Raw genomic sequence first — 21,628 nt, 5'->3', positions numbered from 1 at the left:
CTATATAATGCATAGCACACCAAAGAATAGTACACCTATACCAAATACCAGTCCTTAAAAGGACTTTTGTGGACCTTAACAGAGCGATTTGTGTCACTGACAATCTGTCCCTGTAAACGAATATGGCCGCCGTGAACAACGCCATATGTTCGCAAAATCGGCGCGCTGCGAACAAGCAAAGTTTGCCGCAAACCGACCGCCGGGCGAATCGCAAGGCCATCCCTAGCTCTAATATTAAAAGTTAGCAGCTACAGTATGTGTAGCTGCTGACTTTTACTTTTTGTTCCGGAGGGGGCCTATCTCCTCTTTAATGATAATAAGAAAAGCAGTAAAATAGATCTCCTGCAGATCAACAACAGACCCCCCCAACAACAATAGATCCTCCATGCAGCAACACGGGACCACTCACAATAAAATACCACACCTAGCAACATTAGGCCCCCTCAGCAGCAACAACAGATCTCCCAGCAGCCAGCATGAATAGACCCTCCAGCCCACCCCACCCCACACCCCTTGCTATTACATACATTCAGCTCTGGAGGTGCCTGAACTGCATTCCCCTGCCTTCCTAAAGAAAAAAATCCCCGTTCAAAACGAATCCTAGAAAGTATTATTTCACTGAAACTACAAGCAGTATTTCAAGTAGTGAGACAGTCAACAGTAAACAGCTTCTTAATCACATTTGGAATGTTGTTGTGGGCAGGTCTCTCGCTGTCCCACAGGGTGCTATAAACATTACTCCCCGCAAGTCAGTCCTTTCCTTCACCTGTCCTGAGTCCTGGGAGGACTCTTTTGGGATGATTCTGGACCTATGAAATTATTCTCTGGGAAATAGATATCCATCAACGTTATGGTAAAAAAACAAATGCTAAATGTGTTTAGCTAGTTCAGTATGTGTTAAATATTATATCTCTAATCTTATAATGTACTTTATAGACATCACAATATCCCATGAAGAAGACCTTACTTACAAATTGTAACGCGTCGGGTGATACCACCTTACTGGTTGTGATTGTTCATTGACTTCTGTTTATGATGCCTTTACCCATGATGAGTCAACATTGTAACCAGAGCTCATATTTTATTGTTTGTAAAATCATGTAACTAAACAATATTTTTTAACAATTTGTTAATAAACATGAATTCATTTTTAATCTTTGTCCTAGTAGACTCATTTGCTCCAAAAAAAAAAAAAAACCCTGGGGGTATCTCTCTTTTTCTCTATTGTATGCAATTTGGGGTATGCCCTCTCCTCTTTTACATGTGCTGTTCCCATCTCCATAGCTTTAAACATGCTTGGGACAAGCATAGATCTATACTCAGACGAAAAAGTTAACAAAAGAAAAAATAAAAATAAATAAAGAAAAACTAAAAAAAGAAAAAAAAAATGGGCAGACTCGATGGACTGCTCAGTCTTTTTCTGCCATCACTTTTTCTGTGTTTCATTGTTCTCTGTTGGCTTGGGGAGTGCAATAAGTAAATGTACATTGAAAAAAGCAAATCTGGGCCGGGACCATGGTCACATGCTCTGACTGGCTTTTTTTCCAAAAAGGAAATCTTCTTAGTACCACAAGTTTAGTAATAAGTACCCCTTTTTTTTTTTTTTTTTCTTTTTTTTTTTTTTTAAATGGGTCGCAAAATGCACACAGGTTTATTGGGAAGTCATGTAGAATATGAGGTATAGCAATTTACATTACTTATAACTTGACCCCATTTTGTTTTTGTTTTTTTTTGTTTGTGTATTTGATTGCTACCTGTGTGCTGTCGCTTTAATTTTTTTTTATACATTTTTTTATTTGTATTTTTTTTTTTTTCTGGGAAAAGCATTGCTGCAAAGCATTCCGTAATTAATTTAGAATGTCCGTTCAACGTTTCCAATAAATTGAAGGCGTTATTAAGTCATCCTGAAGAGCCCAGTGTTTGTGCAGTTAACAGCCTGAGACCTCGGGCACCATAAGGCACCCAATGCCAAATGACTCGCCGGAGGACGTTTCAGGTTCTATTTACTAACATTCATCCAATGACTAAGATCAGATAACTTTTGTCCTTGTTAAATTGCGATTAAATCTTCCAAGTGAAGTCAATTTGAAGGCTTGATAGAATTTGCTCATGTGCAAACATCAATGTTGACACTAGCGAATGGACATTGCTTGAATTGCATTTCATTGGTGCAGATTAAAGACGGTCTTTTATCTACTTAAAAAAAAAAGAAAAATTGTTGAAAATTTTAGGGGGAAACTGTAGTGTTGTTTAAGTAGGTTTGCAATGTGGTTTAACTTGTTATTGTCATATTTAGCTCATGGTATGTTTTGACTGCACTTTCAACTTTTTTTTTTACTTTGATTTCAAACTTTTTTAGGCACATTTGTAAGTGCTCCCTCTAGTGGTCATCAGAAAATCAGGAAATGCCCCAATGACCCATTCGTAGCCAGAGGTCATTGAAGCCAAACTTGACAGTGTCAGCACGCCTTTATTAATATAATATTATAATATAATATAATATAATACAATATAATATTATATTATATAATTATTCTATTATAATATTATTATAATATAATATTTTTTTTTAAGTATTTTTAGGGCTCTTTTACACCAGATGCAGTCAGGTGAATTTTTAAACGCAGTATGAACACAGTACAAACACATATGCAAGAAAAATGCATGTCTTTCGATGAGCCTACACCACTGCAGTGCTTTTATGTGTTTTTAACCACTTCAATACCGGGCACTTCCACCCCTTTCCTACCCATGCCAATTTTCAGCCAGAGGTCATTGAAGCCAAAATTGTCAGTGTCAGCGCGCCTTTATTAATATAATATAATATAATATTATATAATTATATTAAATAATATTATTATAATTATTCTATTATAATATTATTATAATATAATATAATATGTTTTTTTTTTTTTTAAGTATTTTTAGGGCTCTTTTACACCAGATGCAGTCAGGTGAATTTTTAAACGCAGTATGAACACAGTACAAACACATATGCAAGAAAAATGCATGTCTTTCGATGAGCCTACACCACTGCAGTGCTTTTATGTGTTTTTAACCACTTCAATACCGGGCACTTCCACCCCTTTCCTACCCATGCCAATTTTCAGCCAGACGTCATTGAAGCCAAAATTGGCAGTGTCAGCGCACCTTTATTAATATAATAATATAATATAATATAATATAATATAATATAATATAATATAATATAATATAATATTAATTATATTATATTATATTATAATTTATTATATTTTATTAAATTATATAATTATATTATATAATAATATTATAATTATTATATTATATTATTATTATAATATAATATTTTTTTTTTTTTTTAAGTATTTTTAGGGCTCTTTTACACCAGACGCAGTCAGGTGAATTTTTAAACGCAGCATGAACACAGTACAAACACATATGCAAGAAAAATGCATGTCTTTCGATGAGCCTACACCACTGCAGTGCTTTTATGTGTTTTTAACCACTTCAATACCGGGCACTTCCACCCCTTTCCTACCCATGCCAATTTTCAGCCAGAGGTCATTGAAGCCAAAATTGGCAGTGTCAGTGCACCTTTATTAATATAATAATATAATATAATATAATATAATATAATATAATATAATATAATATAATATAATATAATATAATATAATATAATATTAATTATATTATATTATATTATAATTTATTATATTTTATTAAATTATATAATTATATTATATAATAATATTATAATTATTCTATTATATTATTATTATAATATAATATTTTTTATTTTTTTTAGAGTATTTTTAGGGCTCTTTTACACCAGACGCAGTCAGGTGAATTTTTAAACGCAGTATGAACACAGTACAAATACATATGCAAGAAAAATGCATGTCTTTCGATGAGCCTACACCACTGCAGTGCTTTTACGTGTTTTTAACCACTTCAATACCGGGCACTTCCACCCCTTTCCTACCCGTGCCAATTTTCAGCTTTCTACATGGTCACACTTTGAATGACAATTAGGGGTCATATAAAATGTTTATAATTTTTTTTTTTTTTCACACAAATAGAGCTTCCTTTTGGTGGCATTTAATCACCACATTTTTTTTCATTATTTGCTAAAAAAAAAAAAAAAAAAAAAAGGCCAACAATTAAAAAAAAAAAAAAAAAATGTATTCTTTTTGTGGCGGTTATAACATTTTGTATAAAGATAACCCTTTTTTCATAAATTTAGGCCTAAATGTATTCTGCTACAATTCTTTTGTGAAAATACCCAAAATCAGTGTATATTATTTAGTTTGTAGGAAAGTTATAGAATCCACAAACTATGGGATATACATATATCTAAAAATCAAGCAGTCCTGATGATCTAATTTCTTGAGGCCCTAAATTGCCACGACAGTACAAATAACCCCCCCGCCCAAATGGCCCCTTTTTTGGAAGTAAACAGTTCATTTAGTAAGAGGCATGACATGTTTATTTAAAGTTGTCATTTTTTGTCACAATTTTTTGGAAAATAAATAAATTACTATTTATTTTTTTATACTAAATTATTATACAATATTAACAGGTTATTTTTCACACACGACATAGGCATACCTGTAACTACACCTCAATATACATTCTGCTACTCCTCCTGAGTAAAGAAAATTAGTTTTTTTTGTACATACTGTCACCAGTGCAATACAGCGTCATCGTATGACTGGTGTGGTGGTGATCTCAATTCTTGAGGTCAAAAAAATGCCAAGACATTACAAATATCCCCAAAATGACTCCTTTTTGAAAAGTAGACAGTCCAAGGTTTTTAGTAAGTCTTATGGCGAGTATTTTGAAGTTGTCATTGTTTGTCAGAGTTTTTTGGAAAATTAAGAAACTTAATAATTTTTTTTTTTTTTTTACATACTGTCAGTGTCATCGTTAGACTGGTGTGGTGGTGATCTAATTTCTTTAGGTTCCGAAAATGCCAGGACAGTACAAATATCCCCAAATGACCCCTTTTGAAAAGTAGACAGTCCAAGGTATTTAGTAAGAGGCATGACAAGTTTTTTAAAGTTGACATTTTTTTCTCACATTTTTTGGAAAATTAAGAAACTAAGTATATTTTTTCAAATGTTTTTTTTTACATACTGTTACCAGTGTAGTTCAGCGTCATTATATAACTGGTGTGGTGGTGATCTCAGTTCTTGAGATCCTAAAAATGCCAAGACAGTACAAATATCCTCCAAATTACCCCTTTTTAAAAAGAGGACAGTCCAGGGTATTTAGTAAGAGGCAAGGCATTGCAAGTTTTTTGAAGTTGTAATTTTTTGTCACAAATTTTTTGGGAAATAAATATAAATAAATATATGTAGCAGTAGGGCAATAGGCAGTGTCACTAGAGAAGTGGATGGTGCCAGTAGGGAAAAGACTGGTGTCAGTAGTTTATTTTTGTTATTAATATATATTTTTTTTTAAATTATTACTAACCATTTTTTTTTAATACATTTTTTTAATTTTTTTTTTTTAGGGCTCTAAACAGAGCTTGAAAAAGAAGCACAGCCTATCCCAGTGTGCATGCTCCGAAATGTGCCGTGAGCATGCCGATGACGCCCACACAGAAGACGTTTTCGGCTCAGCCTGCGGTCCAGCCCTCGGCTCCACCACCTTACATCACTTCCACATCCTGCCGGTCAGGAAAGTGCAACAAGTGGCTACACATGACCCAGACGGCAACCTTGATGCAGGCTTTGACCACTGGAGACCCAACATGTGCCTGTTTTATATATATATCTCATGTGAGTTTATTGCTTCTTTTTTACCATTAAAGCGGAAGTTCCATGGAGTTCCACCCCCCTCCCTCTCCAAAAATTAAAAGTCAGCAGCTACACATACTGTAGCTGCTGACTTTTAATATTAGGACACTTACCTGTCCTGGAGTCCAGCGATGTGGGCACTGCAGCCGATGTTTCCATCGTCCGCCGGGTGCCTCCGCCGCCATTGCCGGTAAAGGAACCCGGGTGGGTCCCTACTGCGCATGCGCGAAGCACGCTGCACATTCAAATTGACTCGGCGCCGGGGAAGGAGGAGGGGGCCAAACTTCCGAGGTACGGAAGTGGGGAAGGGTACCTGTCAAAAACAAGTACCAGTTCCCCCATCCCCCCTGAAAGGTGCCAAATGTAGTACCGGAGGGGGAGGGGGAATGAGCGGAAGTTCCACTTCTGGGTGGAACTCCGCTTTAAATCATCAACAGTCTATACTCAGAGGCACCTGTTTTCTCTCTTATCTCTAAACAGTCTAATTTTTCAGACAGAGAAAGGGACTGAGGACAGAGATTCCCCAGTCCCTTTCTCTGCAGCCAAGCAGCAGCGGAAATCTGCGCAGCACAGGGTGATTAGGGTTTGCCCAGGCACACATGGCACACCCTGTGCGCCCGCCGATAGTCACAGTGATTACATGATCTGTCATCTGCTGATCTGTCATCTGCAACCAAGCAGCAGGGGAAATCTGCACAGCCCAGGGTGATTAGGGTATGCCCAGGCACACATGGCACACCCTGTGCGCCCGTTGATAGTCACAGTGATTACATGATCTGTCATCTGCTGATCTGTCATCTGCAACCAAGCAGCAGGGGAAATCTGCACAGCCCAGGGTGATTAGGGTGTGCCCAGGCACACATGGCACACCCTGTGCGCCCGCCTATAGCCACAAGAATTACATGATCTGTCATCTGCTGATCTGTCATCTGCTATGTCCAGTAGACACAACGGGTGACAGATTGCGCCACAGCGCGGTTCATGGGGCGCGCCACAGCGCGAGTCATGGGGCGCGAGTGAGGCGTGATCCTGGAAGGACGTTATATGACGTCCCCCCAGAACGAGAGAGCTCCTGCGCCACCATAATTTTACTATGGGAAGCGGTTAATAAAATGTACAGCATGCTGCACTTCGGGGTTTTTTTTTACCACTTTAAAGCTCTGGAGTTTCCACGGTTTTATCTTGACAAGTTCCTATTGAGGCCAAGATAGACAAGATAAACAGCCGCGCCAATAGAAATTCTAATTCCCGCTCATGAAAAGAAGCAGCAAAAATAGCAGTTTACAAACTTTTTCACAAGTTTAATATTTCCTCATTTAACCGTCCTCCCCCTTCCTGAAGATTGATGTGTTTTTCTTAATGCCGCTGTTACGGGGTCAGGTGACTTTCCACCCCGACAAAAAAATAAGTTAATGCAAAAATTGTCAATATGGCAATGCGAGAAAGAAAACATACACGGCGAGCGAGCCGCTGTTCCCATCTTTTCCTTCTCCCAAAAGAGTACATAAGTAATTGGGCATCCGCAGTAATTAGTTTTAACTTTGTCAGCCCACGGATTTAATGACTTCGAGGTCAGAAGGTCAGAGCTAACTGGCTGTGCATCTCATTTCTATACTCCTTATTAATGCGCGGCGAGGACGAGGTATCACAAACACCCGATCAAACGATTGCAAAACCTGTTGAGTGATGAAGACAAAAAAAAAAAAAAAAACAACGAAAAAAAATAAAAATAACGCCAAAACCAAAGAGTCGGATTAGCAGCCTGGGCCTGACGACGTGACGGGGTCAAGTAGAAGCGTAGACTGCCGAGGATGTCGGTCGTATGGTTTTACTGCATAATGAACGCCGAGCTTCAATGTGTCAGACTTTTGTTGTAAACATAAACTGTGCTGAAATACTTTTCCTTTTATCTCAAAGTGCTCCGAGACGGCGGAGCACACAGAGATACAGGAGCAATACTATTGTTGGTATGAATGAAAACATGGCAAAAAAATGTATTTTTATTTTTAAGTCAACATTTTTTTAATGGATGTTTTACTGTAAATCTGTATTTTCTCTCTTTTTTTTTAATAAGTTTTCTTTAACCACTTCTGGACCGGAAAGGATTTGCCCCCTTAACCACTTTACCACCGGAGGATTTTGCTGTCTTACGTCCAGGCCACTTTTTGCAATTCGGCACTGTGCGACTTTAACTGACAATTGCGCGGTCGTGCAACGCCGTACCTAAACAAAATTTACGTCCTTTTTTCCCCACAAACAGAGCTTTCTTTTGGTGGTATTTGATCACCTGTGTGATTTTCATTTTTTGCGATATTAATAAAAAAAAGTGAACATTTTGAAAAAATAACAATATTTTCCACTTTGACAGTTAAAAAAATATCCAATATATTAAATTTTTGTCATATATTTAGGCCAAAATGTATTTAGCTACATGTCTTTGACAAAAAAATTCTCAATGAGCATATTTTTAACCGCTTTAAGACCAGAAGATTTTACCCCCTTCCTGAACAGGCCATATTTTGCAATTTGGCAATGCGTTACTTTAACGGACAATTGCGCGGTCGTGCGATGCTATACCCAAATTAAATTTATGTCCTTTTTTTCCTCACAAATAGAGCTTTCTTTTGGTGGTATTTGATCACCTGTGCGGTTTTTTTTTTTTTACTTTTTGCACTATATACAAAAAAAGAGCGACAATTTTGAAAAAATAACAACATTTTTCACATTTTTTTTTATATGAAATCCCCCCCAAAAAATGTAAAAATCAAATTTTTTTAACATTTTAGGCCAATTTGTTTTCTGCTACATATTTTTGGTAAAAAAAAAATTGCAATAAGCGTATTTTGATTGGTTTGCGCAAAAGTTATCATGTCTAATAACTACGAGAAAGATTTATGTCATTTTTATATTTTTATTTTTTTTACTATTAATGGCGGAGATCTGCAATTTTTAGCGGGACTGCAACATTGCGTCGGACAGATCGGATCCCTAACTGACATATTTAACACTTTTGGGGGGGACCAGTGACATTACTACAGTAATCAGTGCTAAAAACATGCACTGTTACTGTAATAATGAGACTGGCAGGGAAGGGGTTAACACTGTGGGTGATCAAGGGGTTAAATGTGAGCCTAGGGGAGTGATTCTAACTGTGGGGGGGCTTGTGAAATGATCACAGAGACCTGTGATCCTACTTAGCAGGATCACAGGCACTCTGTGATCATTCCAGAGAGAAGAACGGTTGGCTGTGTTTACAACAGCTGCCCGTCCTTCTCTCTCATCGGGGAACATTCGCGGCCCAGCAGATAATGGCCGAATAAAGTGGTTAGTGCCGGATTTATAAGGGGGCTAAATGGGAAACTGACCTGGGCCCCCTAACAAAAGGGCCCCTCCCATACAACAAAAAATTATAAAACAATATAAATAATTATATAAAATACATACAAGATTCACAGATTATTGTGGGTTTTCTAAAATGAGAGCACAGCAACAGCTGTTTGTCTTCAGACTATCTCTCCTTTTCAGACTGGAATTTCATATGTAGTTGTCCTAAAGTTGAACTAAACTCATAAAATGAATAATGCTAGTAGGCACAGTTTTGTAGTAGAAAAGACAATGTATGTAAAGCACCTGGAATCTGTAAAAAAAAAACAAAAATAAATAAAAAGGTGGAGCCTAGTGCCAGGATAATGCAACTCATTGTACATGTATGAGACTTGCATCATTATTGGTCATGCTGTGGCTGGATGAGAGAGACACAAGTTGCAAAAAAAATATTCAAAGAAGTTGACACCGACTGCTGTGGAGGGGCAAGGGAGAGCAGGAGTAACTCCTCTGAATCATTCAGCGTGAGTTATCCAAAATCCAAACAGCATTTTTTCATCAAAGCAGATAAGGATAGCCTGGAAAACATGCAAAAAGAAAACTAGAGCTCCACCTGCTGGCTGAATTGGAATATAAAACACAGTTATATTATAGTGTTCAGCAATTGTTTAAAGGCTAGGTTCACCCTTCAGAACATGTTACATCCGTATTTAGGGTATACAATGTAACATGATCAAGTGACCACACCCACTGGGGTTTTTCTCTCCCCCCCTGCAGCTGATGTCACATTTTAACTACTTGCTGGCTGGACACTTACACCCCCTACCCAACCAGGACGATTTTCAGCTTTCAGTACGGGCGCACTTTGAATGACAATTGGGAGGTCATGCAACACCCAAACAGAATTTTTATAATTTTTTGAGACAGATAAATCTTTCTTTTGGTGGTATTTAATCACCACTGGGTTTTTTATTTTTTGTTAAAAAATGAAAAAAGATGGACAATTTTGAAAAATAAACAAACTTTTTTTTTAGTTTCTGTGATAACATTTTGCAACTAAGTAATTTTTCCCCTTCATTGATGTGCGCTGAGGAGGCAGCACTGATGGTCAATGATGAGGAGGCACTGATGGGCACTGATGGGCGACTGATGAGGAGGCACTGATGGGCACTGATGAGGAGGCACTGATGGGCACTGATGAGGAGGCACTAATGGACTCTGATGAGGAGGCACTGATGGGCGACTGATGGGGAGACACTGATGAGGCTGCACAGATATGCAGCACTGATAGGCACTTACGTTTGGAAATGATATGCACTGATAGACTGCACTGAAGGGCACTAATAGGCTGCACTGATAAGGGAGCACTGATGAGGTGGAACAGATATGCATCACTGATAGGGAACACTGATAGGCACTGATGGGTGTCACTGATGGGCACCGTTAGTTGACACTGATAGGCGCTAATGGGTGTCACTGATGGGAACTGATAGGTGGCACTGATGGGCACTGATAGGCAGCACTGAGGGACGGCACTGATGGGCAACTGTGATAGGCACTGATGGGCAGCTCTGATGGGCACTGATGGGGCTGCACTGATAATCAGGGCACTGATTATCTGTTTACATGCCCCCTGTCGGGTTTGCCGGTTACCGGCTCTCCTCACCTCTCTGTGACAGCGCATAAGGAAAGTACTGCCCATAATCGGAAAGTCTGTTTACATAGTGATCACACAGCTGGATAATTGAACTCAGCTGGTCACATGATAAAGGACAGCTTTGATTGGCCCATTACCATGATCGAGCTGGAATATGCAGCCCAGGGGGCATGCCAGGGGCATAGTTCGGGGAGTACATCCATAGACACCCTCCCGGAACAACAGAACCACATTGTAACCGCCTTTCAGCTATAGCGGTAAGGAAGTGGAAGTGATTAAAATCAGTGCGGCTATGCGGGGCTCCATCCCTGCAGCCACGTCATTCATTCACAGTAATCTGTGAAAAAAAAATATTTTATTCAAATGGGATATTATTGGAGTTTTACTTATTGTTTCACAGAACCTGAAGAAGTGGGGTGCCTTCGAACCCACAGAATGCATTGGGTTATCTGCCACTGCCCCTCCCCGACTCTAAATGCATGCAAGATTTTGGGAAGCACCCATTGTGTAATAGACAAACACATGCGTAATATGCCAAAACACAGAAAAGAAAAAACAACGGACTTTACTGGCAACAACCAACAAATTACAAATAAATTAATTACATCATTAAAAGTATACAAAACATAATATGGGATAGCGTTTCCTTTGTGTGAGGTCACATTTCTCACAATTTCAGCAAATAATATAGACATGTCAAATGATGATAAATAGCTCCAAGGCTAACAATCCAAAAAGGTCAACGCGTTTCACATAAATGCTTCCTCAGGACCTTTTCCATATATTCACAAGAGAGTGACCTATCTAAAAAAATACACATTAGATATTTGTTTTTCAACTTAAATATTCATTGTATACAAGCAACCTGTGTAATAATAAATTATAGTCATACCCCGCCCACTTACATAACACTTCAGAGTAAGAAGTGGGGATGGCAATCAGGCAGCAACCGGGAAAACCTCACATTAAGTGCGATCACAACCTTCTGTCTCATCTGGAGCAGTTACAGGAAAGGCTGATCAATCTAATCAGGTGGCCAGGGGAAAGAAAAACAACCCTTTATAAATCAAATGAGTGAGAGGGAACCATATTGGCCAGTCACCTATATTGTCAAAAGTATTGGGACGCCTGCCTTTACACACACAGGAACTTTAATGGCACCCCAGTCTTAGTCCGTAGGGATCAATATTGAGTTGACCCACCCTTAGCAGGTATAACAGCTTCAACTCCTCTTGGAAGGCTGTCCACAAGATTTAAGAGTGTGTCTATGGCAGGGGTGTCCAAACTATGGCCCCCCAGCTGTTCAGGAACTACAATTCCCATCATGCCTTGTTATGTCTGTGAATGTCAGAGATTTTACAATGCCTCATGGGAATTGTAGTTCCTGAACAGCTGGAGGGCCATAGTTTGGACACCCCTGGTCTATGGGAATGTTTGACCATTCTTCCAGAAGCACACTTGTGAGGTCAGTCACTGATGTTGGACAAGAAAGCCTGGCTCGCAGTCTCCACTCTAATTCATCCCAAAGGGTTGAGGCGCAGGCCAGTTAAGTTCCTACATCCCAAACTCGCTCATCCTTGTCTTTATGGACCTCTTTGTGCACTGGTCCAAATCATTTGGTGGAGGGGGGATTCTGGCGTGGGGTTGTTTTTCAGGGGTTGGACTTGGCCCCTTAGTTCTAGTGAAGGGAACTCTTTAGGCGTCAGCATACCAAGACAATTTGGGCAATTTCATGCTCCCAACTTTGTGGGAACAGTTTGGGGACAGTTCCAAAATGACTGTGCACATCTAAAAAAGACATGCGTAATATGCTGAAGGGTTGCAAACTGTGGAATAATCTGTTGTTAAATGCATTGTTTTGTTATAGTATACGAGACATTGGTGGCCAGAATGTCATGTACCTAATGGATGTAAGGGTAAATTTTTAGATGACTATAAATAAAATAATAAGAAGGTTTAATGAGGATGTTTTTTTTATATATGAGGGCAACTTGAAATTTCCATTTATTTATGGTCTTTCATTTTCTGTAATGTTAGGGATGTTTGTGCCAAACTGTAAAACTCCAATAGCTTGTACTTTGGTTAGCGTCCCTCAAAAGCATCATTAAACCCTCATCGTTAAAAGCTGTCAATACATGCAGTATTTGTTTTCTGTATTCTGCAAAAAAAAAAACCTGGTTAATCCTGCTGTTCACTGTCCCTCCCTCCTTGTCTGTGTCCCGGCTGCAGCCTAAGATTGTGTAGACCTCCACTGAGCCTGCTCCAGTTTCAGTTCAATTTTAAGTCCTTAATTTCCTACTTTTCTCCTCTTAGCAGCCTATGTGACTATAGAGTCACACATGTGGGTGTATACACTCTGAATAAAGACAGCCCACTCCTTCCCTCCTCCTCCATGGCTACAACTCTACACTGTGGGGGTGGGATATTACATGTTGATTAACTGCTTGCCGACCACCTTAAAAGTATGGTGGCAAAGTGGCCTCGCTGCACTGGATCATGTATCTGATACGTGATCCAGCAAATCCTGGTAGGGGCGCATGCCAATAATTGACCTATGGCTTCATCATTCAGCGAAGGAAGCTCTGTGTTGTAAACACAAACCAAATAATATACACTTATTGGGAATTTTTTTTTTTTGCCAAAGACATGTAGCAGAATACATTTTGGCCTAAATTAATTCATTTTTTTTTTTCACGTTTTTATCTTTTTTTTTATTAAATTCGTTTTTATTGAAAGTTTCAAAGTCATACAAAACAGTTCAAACAGTGAGTATACAACAATTCTGCAAAAATAATGAAAGGACAATGGAACTCCCCTGTAAACAGGTGGAAAGGTACACATCCGTTACAAAGTAAATAAGAGAAGAACGCTAATGCAGGAAATAATGCCATGAAAACATGTCAGTAAATCCAAGTATTGCGAATGCACCAATTCCTTCGGAGCGCGGTGTGCCACAGACCCGGACACCCCTATTGGGAACTCAAACTGTGCCCAGGCCCATAGCCCACCACTCACCGTGCGGATCAACATAGGGAAACAGAGGAGGATCATGTTTTTATTTTGATTGAACATGTTTTATAGCAGAAAATAAAAAATTATGTTTTTTTTTTTCAAAATTTTCCATCTTTTTTTAGTTTATAACGTACATAAAAAATCCAGTTGTGATCAAATATCATACACATACAAATACCCCTACATACATTTCATTTGGGTACAGTGCTGCATGGCCGCACAATTGCCAGTTCAAGTAGTACAGTGCCGAATAACAAAAAATGGCCTGGACATGAAGTTGGTAAAATCTTCCAGAGGTCAAGTGTTTAATGGAGGTTTCACCTCCCTGTACTTCTAAACACATACAAACAATAGACACAGGCTGGGGAGGGGGGGGGGGGCGTGGAACAGGCTGTGATTGGCAGAACCCCCACTAGATAGCCAACACTATCTTTGCAAAAAATAATAAAGTATTTTATATATATATATATATATATATATATATATATATATATATATATATAGGGGAATAAAAATAAACGTTTTATTGAAGAATAAAAAGTCAGAACAAACATGTACAAAGATAACAGGAATGAGTCACCTGACATGTTAACAAATGGCTAGGGATATACTGGCACATAGAAAATAAGAAGAAATCAGGATTCAGAAAAGACAGTCATGGCTATACATCTAAGCCTGAAAGTAAAAGGATCAAATTGGCGTTTCATGGATCCCGCAGTAACGTATCAAAAGCAAAAATAACCAACAAATTACATGCAGTGGGTAATGTAGGAACACCTGTGTGAGACGTATGAGAGTTCCGGTGCCACACCGGCACAGGGATGAGGCTAGGGTTAGCCAGTAGGGATGATCGAACGGTTCGGGTCGACCATCGGTTCGACCCGAACATTGACTGTTCGAGGTTCGGCCGAATTTAGAACTTTTTGCTGAAAAAGTTCGGAATTCGGCAACCAGAACCGACCAAAATGCAATGGGCCAGGAAATGGGCTTTAAAAGCCTGTGATTGGACCAGAACCATTAGTAAAAGCCAATTGAGGGGGCAGGAGAATGCTAGGAATGGGATTGGAGTGACTAGGGGGTCCCTAGGCCAATCATTAGTGAATACGCCCCCCAGTATATAAGATAGCCCCGCCAAATTCCTAGCATTGTAATACAGGGACATGGAAGAGAGTGGAAGCAGTTCTGTTAATTTTACTTTAAAAGTGTCATTTAGCATTTATTCGTGTGAGGAAAGGGATATCTAGTGTAGTTAGGGTGCTATTTTCCACTTTAGTTAGATGCAAAAATTTAGTTTCTGTAGGGAAAGTGTTAAGTGCCAGGGTGACCATAATGTAGTGTAGGGTGAACTGACACTGACTGCTATGGCAGGGTGACCAAACCCTTCCATATCAGGGTGACTGCTATAGAGAAAACATTGTTTCTCTTAGGTCACTTTCTGTGCACTAATATGGCTTCTCGCCGGTCAGCCTGCTTTTTGGCTGCAGGCGTTTATAGGGATTTTTTGAGGACATGTTTGGAGTCAGGCGTGACATCTGAACATGTGTATAGGGGGTATATATACACACATATGTCTGTATATATACACCTACACATATATAGGTGTGAAAGGAGCAGAAAACTATACTTGCGCTAATGAAATAATTAACACCAATATGGTTACGCTCCTATCACACCTATATATGTGTATGTGTAAAATACATATAAGTGTGTGTATATATATATATACCCCTATACAGAAGTTCAGATGTTTTGCCTGCCTCCAAAGAACCCAAAAAAATGCCCAAAAAAACGCCAGCGCCAAAAAAACCCGCCCAGGTGTGTTTTTGCAGCAGGCGTTTTTTTGGGCATTTTTTTGGAGGCAGGCAAAACATCTGAACTTCTGTATAGGGGTATCTATACACACACACTTATATGTATTTTACACATACACATATATAGGTGTGATAGGAGCGTAACCATATCGGTGTTAATTATTTCATTAGCGCAAGTATAGTGTTCTGTTACTTTCACACCTATATATGTGTATGGGTATATATACATATAAGTGTGTGTGTATATATATACCTCTACACAGAAGTTCTGATGTTATGCCTGCCTCCAATAACCCCCAAAAAATGCCCAAAAAACCGCTTGCTACAAAACCGGCAAGGTGTGAAAATAGCGAAGCCATATCCCTGTTCTATAAGTGACATAATACAAACAATCTTTTTTTTTTTTTTTTTTTTTTTTTTTATGGTTCTGGGCATGCTACAGAGCTGAAACTTCACAGGTACACTTTTTAGACCCCCCAGACACTAAATCCAAAAAAAAATCTTTTTTTTTTATTTTTTCAATAATTGGCTCTCTATCAAAAATGACAATTTTTAAGAACTTTTTTTGTGTGATTAATAGTCCCTGGGGCATGACCCAGAACCCTAGGCACTTTTTAGGGGCATTTATTGGGTTTTAGGGCTTCAAAATGGTGTTTTTTGATTGTCGAAGTTCGGGTCCCATTGATTTCAATGGGGTTCTGAAATCTGGGCCGAACTTTTGGGAAGTTCGGGTGTTCTGGTCGAACCGAACTTTTCAAAAGTTCGATCATCCCTATTAGCCAGGTCGATCAAGAGCATGCAGTTGATCGTGTGGGATCGTCTAGAAAAGGGACCCTCAAACTACGGCCCTCCAGCTGTTGCGGAAATACACATCCCATGAGGCATTGTAAAACTCTGACATTCACAGACATGACTAGGTATGATGGGAATTGTAGTTCATGAACAACTGGAGGGCCATAGTTTGAAGACCCATGGTCTAGAACATGGGTGTCCAACCTTTTGGCTTCTCTGGGCCACATTGAGTGTAGAGAAATTTCTCAGACCGCATATAAAATATATACTATAGTTAAGGTATATAAGTAATAAAATGCTGCTTCGCCCTTCCCACGCCGCCATGCCCCCCGCACTAATTTAACACAACTAGAGGATAATCAAATGAAATGGAATCAGTATACAGAGGTTTACTTCTTCTGAGCGATAATAAAGGAATACTCTAACCACCATGACCACTTCAGTGATTTAAAGTGGTCATGGTGGTAGGAGTCAGAACACTGCACATGCTCCCCCTTCCCCCTCCCCTCAGAGGCAGCCTCTGCCTACCATTAGTTGGCAGCTGCTGTGGCTGTGCCCCCGACCTGACTTCCTTCCTCCCGAGCAAAAAAAATTGTCAGGGGGCAGTGGGCCGCATTGCCTGTGGTTCTGGGCCGCATGCGGCCCTCGGGCCGTAGGTTGGACATGCCTGGTCTAGAACTTGTACGGTATGCAAGAGAAAGAGTCCTTATATGTATAGCCTATGGGACTCCCTGAACGTCGTGGAAAGCCACAACTAGGGGCTAGGGTAAGAAGATCAGAGTAGGAGAAGAAGAAGGGAGAGAGAGGAAGATGCAGACCAGTATGGTAATGAAGAAGAAGAAGAAGCAGGAGAGAGGGGCAAGAAGGGCTGGGGAGGGGAGAGAGAAAAAAAAGGGGGGGCAGGGGAAAGGGCATAAGGAAGGGCAAAGGGGCCAGGAAAGAAGGGGTGGGGGACCAGACGACTCAAGCCACTGGCCCCGGCCCCCAGGGGGTGGCCAGGTCAAAGGAGCGAAATACATATTTTTATGACTATTTATAACATTTATTTTATATTATTATATATATTTCATCTGTATTATGAAGACTCTTTTTTTTCAACATGTGACCAGAAGCAGAGCACTAGAAGCTGTCTTCTCTGCAGACAGGCTGGGTAGGAGCTAGGTCACATGACAGCAGTATATAGATTATAAAAAAAAGCTATTTTTTTTTAAATATTTTTATTTAAGTAAACACAATGCCATGATCCATATACATGAAGAGAAAGGATGAGGGGAGGCGTGGAATAGGCTGTGATTGGCAGAACACCCACTAGATAGCCAACACTGTCTTTGCAAAAAATAATACATTTCAAATACATATTTTTATGACTATTTAAAACATTTCTTTTACATTATTATATATTTTTCATCTGTATTCTGAAGGCTGTTTTTTTTTTTTTTTTTTAACATGTGAGTGGGAGCTGGGTCCCGTGACAGCAGTATATAGATTATGAAAAAAGTTACTTGTTTTTTTTTTTTATTATTTTTATTTAAATAAATACAATGCCATTATCCATATACATAAAGACAACGGATAATGTAAATATGTAAATTAAACAGTGTGTGTTTAGTATCACTTTAAGTACTTTAATTCACAGACTATCAACCAACTGTAATGAATTTAAACATGTTTGCGATAAAAAAAAGGTTTATCGTCAGACAAAATGTTTTTTTAAAAAGTTGAAAAATAATTAAATTAATTAAACCGAGTGAAAAAAAAATTAAGTTTGATAACACGTCCTAAACGTGAACTAAGTATTTATCGCAGTTTCCAACACACAAAAAAAAAAGAGAGGAAAAAAAAAAAAAAAACCTGCGACTTGTTTGTTGAGAGATGATGGGAAGTGGAATGACGAGGCTTTTGTGTGTGTTAGTTCTCACCTTTTCAGAGGATGTAAATTGCAGCGGCTAAAACTCCAAACATTGCTTTGTTATTAAGTTCTTGTTGGAAGTGTAAATTGACGGGAGGTAGAAATCGCGTGGATCGGCTCCAACAGATGACTCTGACCTTCATTTTTTTTTTTTTTTTTTTTCAGAAAAACTTTTCAACGTTGCCAATGTAGTTAACATTATTTCCAGATAAAAAAAAAAAAAGAAAAACATTTTTTTTGTATTATTATTATTATTATTATTATTATTATTATTATTTTATGATATGCAAATCGAATTCCATTTTCAGCACGATGTGGCAAAGTGTCAAAATTTGTTTTTGTTCGCAGTAGGACAAAAGTAACGGTTTTCAACATCGCAAATCTATTTAGTTATTATTCTGCTCGTTGTAATTCTCATTTTTTCTGGACAGGTTAAGGTCTAAAATTGTTCTTGTAAAGCGCGTAGCGATTTTTTCGTACAGTTTGTGCGGCATTTGTTCTGTCCTTCTTCAGCTCCGTGTGACAAAGGCTGCACGCATAATACAGTTGTAGGAACTTGTGTTTGTATTGTCATGTACAGACCTTGAAGTTTAACTCGGAGTGTAGGACACGTATCATGCATCTTGGAATCAATAAGAGAGAAGTTATTTCAAAGCCTCCTAATATTAATTCGTAACAATGGCATCTGGTTGTATGGAAACTCACCTTCATGTAGAAAATGTGGATTTAGAGCGTCAGTGTTAACCTTCAGATCAACTTCTTGCATTTATCTTTTCAGTCCTTGCCAGTAATTTTTTCTTTTTTTTTTTTTTTTTTCAAAAAGTGAAACAACAGCTTTTTTTTTTTTTTTTTGCTTTTTTTTATATTAAGAACTAAAACAAGAACAAACAATTTACTCTAAGTGGACTGCATACATTGCCAAGGTTTTAGTATTATATCAGAGATGCTATTACTTGCCTGTGTATATTTTATAGAAAACTTAAAGTGGAAATAAGGACAAAAAAATTGTACCTGATGCAGTCTGTCCCTGGGATTTACAAATAATATATATATATATATATATATATATATATATATATATATATATACACTTACATATATATATATATATATATATATATATATATATATATATATATATATATATATACAGTATCTCACAAAAGTGAGTACACCCCTCACATTTTTGTAAATATTTTATTCTATCTTTTCATGTGACAACACTGAAGAAATGACACTTTGCTACAACATAAAGTAGTGAGAGTGTACAGCTTGTATAACAGTGTAAATTTGCTGTCCCCTCAAAATAACTCAACACACAGCCATTAATGTCTAAACTGCTGGCATTAAAAGTGTACTTTTTTGTACTTTTAAGTGTACCACAGTGTACTCTCCTGCCTAGCGTGGTCAGTTTTTGATAGAAAAGCAATGGGACTGGCAGGAACACCAGGGATTTTACACAAAGGAAGCAATACAAAGAGAACAGGATACTTTCTCATACAAGTAGCCACACTGCCGCAATATATAGGCGGTGTGTGGTTGGCAACCGGTAAACCACTAGAGTCCTGGAGGCATTTGTTTAATGCAAAATCTGACCTTTTGTCTGTTTATGCCCCGTACACACGTGCAGATTATCTGAAGACAGATGTTGACGGAAGTGAATGTAAACAGATGATCGTCCGTTTACAACCGTTTTTCCATAGAGATACATTGATTTACATTTTTCTTATCCATCAATGGATGGATGAAAAACAGACAAACGCTTTGCACGCGTGAAAGGGGTCTTACAGTAAAATGACTGCTTTCGGTGGGGGCATTTCAAGCCAAAAACATGGCCGACCTCCAGTAGCATGCAACGCCAACGTCATGTGGTTAAGCTCCGCCCAACATGTTTTGTCATAACCAGTGTTGCTCATCTTAGTTTAAAAAAGTAATTAGTTACAGTTACAAATTACTTCTCCCAAAAAGTAATTGAGTTACTGACTCAGTTACCACATTGAAAAAGTAATTAGTCACTCAGCAAAGTAACTGTGACTTTTTTCGTCGCCATTGTCGCTGACGGCTGGTGTGGCACTGCACTGGCGGCTGACCTGAGCTGAGTCTGACTCCTGTCCTGACTCCTGAGTCCTGACTGTGGTATTTTATGTTTTTTTGGTACCTGCTGCTGCCTGGACTGGCTGGCTGCTGCTGGTGGTGGTGGGTGGCTGCCTGGCTGGTGGTGGCGTGGCACACTGGTGAAATGGCTGCTCAGCTCCAAATCACTCTTAATGAGTGTTTGTACCAATAGGTAACAGGTCTCCAATGTAGAGGTAATGGTCCGTGGTGGTCTCTTTAAGGCAAGCTCTTAGATCCTTTTCGGTAGCCAGCATCAAACATCAGAGGGAAAATATCCTAGGTAAGGTTTGAAACTCTTATTGGTACAAACACTCATTAAGAGTGATTTGGAGGTGAGCGGCCATTTCACTCATTTATGGATACACGCTCACCACCACAGTGAAAGTAGTTTCCGCACCAACTGAATGACCAGAGTTTCCCGCACATCCGGCAACAATTTCAGACACCAGCACTTTTTCTTTAAATTTTTATCTTTCATAGGAACTTATGAACTTTTTTGATTAATCTCTATCCTTATAAAGTGTTTTCTTTATATGCGAACTCTCACTTTTCTACTTTATAGTGACTTTCCATTGATTATTATTTGTTGAACATTATTGTGGTTCACTCCTTTGCACCATTTGCACAGTGCACTTTACCACATCACTATTTATATATTCAATATTTATTTATTTGATATATTTATGATTGTCACTTCTAACTTATGCGTTTATTAATTCTTGCGTTTATATTAATTTTATGCGATTGATCAAGCTGATCCCACCCCCCCCCCCCCAAATGCAGGAGGTCGAGGTCCCCCCCATTGTCACGTACCTGGAGATGGAGCCTGACGTGGAGAGGAAGGCGATCTCTTACACCTCCGGCCTAGTACCCCTGATAATGCAAACAGGAGACACAGAAGCCTGGAGTGGCACGAGTGCCTAGAAGTTCAGATGGTGAAGGCTGCAGATGTGAGGTCCGTGCGTACTTGGATGCAGACTGGATCGTGATGCAGACAGCAGGTACTTGGCAGACTGACTGGTCACAGGCAGCAGATGCTTAGCAGGCTGGCAGATCACAGGCAGCAGAGTAGTCAGGTTCAGGCAGGAGTTGGCAACGGCAGACAGGCAGACAGCAGGATAAAGCGGAGACGTTGTCGAAGAGCAAGCCAGGGGTCGGTTCAGGCAGAGTTCAATCGTGGTCAGACTGATCAGGACAGCAACAGAGTAAACACCAGGAACAG

The sequence above is a fragment of the Pelophylax lessonae genome (genome assembly GCF_965119305.1).
Source record: "Pelophylax lessonae genome assembly, chromosome: 7".
Lineage (NCBI taxonomy): Eukaryota > Metazoa > Chordata > Amphibia > Anura > Ranidae > Pelophylax > Pelophylax lessonae.
This window is presented reverse-complemented; position numbering follows the sequence as displayed.